We start from the raw sequence: 5207 nt of genomic DNA, 5'->3' as shown, positions 1-5207 counted from the left end.
TGCTTTTGCATTTGGCACACTTACCCACCAATCATAGGCGTCTTTTTGTAAAAGAGAGATAGCATACTTAAATTTGGAAGCATTAGTACACTCCAGTTGTTCAAAGACCCTCTCCATGCGCTCGAGCCATTGTTCAGCTACCGTGGGATCTGTAGTGCCTTCAAATTCAACTCCGCTCATTTTTCTCATCTTCTCAAAATTCATTTCACTAGGTTCTGACCTTGTCCCAGCCAAGTGACGAAAGAACTCAGCCATTTGCTGGAATGGAGGAGTCATAAATGGAGTATTATGACTCATTGCTCTTGGATTACTGCCCACTTCATTTCCACTAACACGAGGATGATTTAGGTCAGGCAAGGGTTCCTCATTTTCTCCCTGAAGGTGAGGCATGACATTATGCTGAGCCTGACTTTCATCAACGGATTCAACAGCTCTATTCGAAGAAGAGGCCATATTAAAATTCCTATAAAAGATAAGATCACACTGCATTAGGGACATGTACATGATGCACGTGCACACAGAATCCAATAAATTAAATTAAACAAGTATGCAAAAATTTATAAACTCCAAGTCATTTTCAAAAAAAATAAAAAATAACAACAAATACTACGTACTATCACAACAAAAAAACCCTAGAATCACAAGCCGTGGCTCTGATACCAAAACTTGTAGCAACCCCTTTGGGAGGCTACTACTTAAGAAACAAATCTAATTCCCTACTAACAAAATATTAAAAGAGATATTAATAAAAATATCAAAAGTAATTTAGTAGCGGAAATAGGCCCATGCGAAAAGGTTCAAAGTGCAATATATTTTTTTTTAACATACACCATAATTTTATTTAACATAAAATACAATGTCAAAATATTAACACAGGGTGATATAACCTTTCTTGAGCAATCAAGAGATTAAAACAACTTTCTAACAAATTTATACACTCATTCAAAATCACTGCAAGTTTGTATTATACATAAATTTTAAATTATCGGGTATAAAGAAAGGGAAACTAGTTTTCTCCTTTTCTACATATTTACAAGACAAAGTGTAAATTCAGCATATTACAAGACCTGAGTCATTAAAATACCCTAATACAATAAAGTAGGTTACAAATTCAAGTTACAAGATTTTTTTTTTGGTCTTTAAAAACCAACAAGCCTCCAAATAACATAAGTTTGACATGTATATATATATATATATATATATATATATATATATATATATATATATATATATATATATATATATATATATATATATATATATATATGTATATATATGTATATATTCTGTATATCCTGTACATCATGTATACGTCCCAAAACTATGCAAAACCAAGGTGCATATGCAAATGTGATCTTCATAAGTTCTTCCAAAAGACTAATTCACCCTGGCCATCTTCAGATTTCATCCCGAACATTTCCTACGATAGAAAACAACTATCGCTAAGCATAAAACTTAGTGGTGTATAAACTTTAGGCTTGGAGTCATTAAATTCTCCAATTCCCCTTTTCAGTCATAGTTAGCTCAATTTAACATAATTTAAAACAAGTGAACAAATATATCAAACATACCAATATCAAACTTTGAAGTGTTTCCAAATATTAATAACAATGCTCAAGAGTCTAGAAAGTGTATACTATCAATTTAAGGAAGTATACCAATTATCCATTTTTCGCCCAATATGTACGTCATGCCATCACACTAAGCATAATCAAATATCAAGATGGACCGAAGCCCCAAATCAAGTAGGGTCAAAACCCAATAGACAAGAGAATCAAGAACCATATTAAAAATGGCTTCCTAGTTCGTACTTAACACGGACAAGTTCCATAATCCAAGACGAACTACAAATCCAAAGTCAAGATGGCAAAAGATCCGAATCAAGAGGCATGCCAAGTGAGTGTCCAAATCACTGCCACAAGAAGGACAAAGTCCCAACAAGAATGCAAAATGATCAAACAATCCGTACGAATGAGCGATTTAGCAAATTTCTGACAAGATTTAATATAATACGAATATAACAATATAAATTGAAGACAATAAAAACAAAATATCAGGTTATTTCAACATATTTCCAGCAAGCAAAAAGAGTACAAGTTTATACACAAACCTTGGTGTTTTACCATAAAACAGTTCAATCACAACTTGGGGACGTTCGAATCGTCTACGCCGTAAACAAACCAAATCTGTCCACTTCCTCAAACACTTCTCCTTTGATGTTTTTTTTCAAGGGTTTATATACCTTAAATACATAATCAAATATCTAAATAAGTTCAGTGATTTAACAAGTCAACTAAACATGATATTGGTGAAAATTACCCAAAAACGTTTGAAACAGAAATTCTGGATAGTATCACTGTTCTACGTTGTGACTCAGTTTTGAAGATCTATACGGACAAACTAGACTTTATAGTCTTCATAAAAGTTGTAGATCTATGTCTTATGTTTCAGAACATCTTGAATCACCACCATATCAATTTTGAACAAAAAGTTATGCTAAATTTACTAACAGCAGTACATGGAGTATTTCAAGAACTGAAAATCTGGACAGCACCTGCACTGTACTTTCTGACTCTTTTTCAGGTACATAACAACAAAACTAGATTTTGATTCCTTCATAAGAGTTGTAGATTTATGAAATACCTTTCCAGAAAGTCCTAGATCACTTAAATCGGAGCTCTGTACAAAAAGATATGTAGAAAATACTAGTATATGTCTAGTATAAAAACGGGTTATAGAAACTTACCAAGAGGAGCAACTTGATCTTCACCAAAAACGAATTTTGTGTGTTGATTTAGTAGAAATCCATGGTTTTTTTTTATGAACCTTCAGCTTCTTGTTCTTACAGAGGAAAAAGAGAGTAGAAAGATAGAGATAGAAAGAGAGAGGTAGATATTTCTTCTTCTTTTTTTGTTTCGGAAGAGTAGAAGAATAGGGAGCTTACGGATAGATATGAAATAAAATGATTCCTCAACTACTAAATATTCTTAGATAAATACAAAAGGTTGGAAACCCAAAACTTAATTATATACTATATTTAATAACAACTCGTCAAAATAATATTAAGTGTTACATATAGCAACACCATGGAACTTCCTTGCCAATATTAACACAACGTAAGTAAGAAATTTTCATATACTGACCATTTCACATTTAGGAAGTGCAAAGTAAAATATTTCCTCGTTAAAAAAAAATGCTCAATCAAGAATGCAAAATATTGTAAAAATTTTGGGGTGTTACAAATGGACCACTTGTGGTCCAAATAGTAATAAAATAAAAAATATACCTAGTACTACAGTGCGTAAAAGAATTTTTTAAATGATCAAGTAACAAGATTAATAATGTCCATGTTTAAATAACAGTTGTTATATGAAGCTAAAAGCTTTGTGCCGTTCTTTTTTCTAATAACATAAATTTGAATTTGAGCCTTGATTTTCATGATCGAACAATTTTATTGATCCTGAACCACACTTTGGGATATCAGGAGCGTATTCAGTTTTATGATATCGATTTATCTGAACTCAATAGTTTTTACGCAGGTACAATTTATGTGTAATTTTTTTTTAAATTGTAACAAATAGCAGATATGAACTTATAATTTTTAAAAATATAATAAATTTAACGCTAAAAAAACCTTAGAGGTTAAACTATAAGGTTTAAATGTTGGATCCATTTATGTTGAGTATGTGATTCTAAATACATTGTAAGAAAGTGCTTACACGAAGCAAATTTTTTTTACCTAAAATAGTCTAAAAATTAAGAAGAAAATACGACAAATTACAAACTTTTCCACAAAAAATAAGAAGTATTGCACCATCAAACACCAGTAAGAATGAGCGTCTAGTAATATCAGCAGATTAAGAATGGCCATTTCCATTCCTTATGCAAATTGTACGGACTTGGACAAACAAAACGAATAATAATTAATTAAAAGTAGTACATATTTTATTTATCAGTACAGATGAATTTTTTTTCCTTAATAACAACATTAGGATCTACACAGTCTACTACAACCCCCCCCCGCCCGCCAAAAAAAACCCCCAAATAAACCTAAATAAAAAACAACAAATTACAGAAGCAGTCTCCCCGACCCACAAAATAATAATAAAAGAAAAAAAAGGAAAAGTGTTTCTATAGCTCTGTTTGTTATCTGGGAAATTAACAAACAGGATCAAATTAGAAAAAATCATTAGGAATAAGTACCAAATGAAGCTTCTTGTTATTTATCAGGGGTAATTGCTGTCGGACGAAAGCAACCGGCGATGATCGAATCCAACGATTTCAGCAGTTTCTTAAAAATCATTACTTTAACCTGGCCTCTTCTCGGCGGTAGCCTTGTGACCCGACTGTTCATCCGGTTCGCCGGCGGGTTCTCCATTTCCGATAAACCGGTAAGTGTAGGGGTGTATTGTAATTTCGAAAGAAAAAATTGGGAATTTTTGTAGAGTGAGAATTGAAGAAAGAGTGAAGTGAAGTGGAGACAGAGTGGTGAATTTAAATGGTTCGTTTAAGGAAGAAGGAAGAGATGATAGTGAGGAGGGGGAAGGGCGGGAGATTAGCCCAGGGTGGGTGTGGGGGTGGGGGGTGAGAGCAATTACTTTGCCAGCAAGCTTGCCTTTTTTAATAAAAAAAAATAATTAAGATTTTGGTTTACTACTACTACTTTTGTTCTGTTTTTTCTTTTCTTTTTAATAATCCACTAAAACTCGTGAGCTTGTTTCACAAACATGTTCAAAATCCAAGAGAGAGGTTCGGCTAAGGGGAGATTGAGTTGATTTTGGACGGGTCAAAATGAGTCGGGTCAATAAATAAGTATGTTATTGACTCGCACAAAATTTACGTAAAAATTGCACGGGGCGCTTTATTTGATTGCCCCTATTTAACCTATACCAATTTTTTTAAAATAATTTTAACTTGTACCCACTTTTTAAACAACTTCAGCCTCCTTTCTCCTTCTCCTTCTCCTCATTCGTTTTCTTCTTCTTCTTCTTCTTCTTCTTCTTCTTCTTCTTCTTCTTCTTCATTTCTTCTTTCTTCTTCTGTTGTTGGTGTTGCTATGAAGCTTCAATTCATGGGATGATTGCCATAAGTATGTTTATTAGAGTATTTAAAAACAAATTATAAATATTATAGTTAGTAGACAATAATTTGTGAATATTTCCACGTAATTCTGTTCTTTTCACGTTTATTATTTCCAAAATTTATGA

General features: G+C 32.6%; 1 long non-coding RNA gene across 1 annotated transcript; it reads right to left on the bottom strand.

Moving 5' to 3' along the window:
* Positions 1-1246: 1246 nt before the first annotated feature.
* LOC142172982 (uncharacterized) lies at positions 1247-2880 on the bottom strand. Its single transcript, XR_012702322.1, has 3 exons — positions 2747-2880; positions 2111-2242; positions 1247-1420 (listed from the first exon to the last, which is right to left on the bottom strand). It is a non-coding gene; the product is annotated as an uncharacterized LOC142172982 (long non-coding RNA).
* Between the last annotated feature and the right edge of the window lie 2327 nt (positions 2881-5207).

This window comes from Nicotiana tabacum, chromosome 18 (assembly GCF_000715075.1).
Source record: "Nicotiana tabacum cultivar K326 chromosome 18, ASM71507v2, whole genome shotgun sequence".
Taxonomy (NCBI): domain Eukaryota; kingdom Viridiplantae; phylum Streptophyta; class Magnoliopsida; order Solanales; family Solanaceae; genus Nicotiana; species Nicotiana tabacum.
This window is presented reverse-complemented; position numbering and strand designations above follow the sequence as displayed.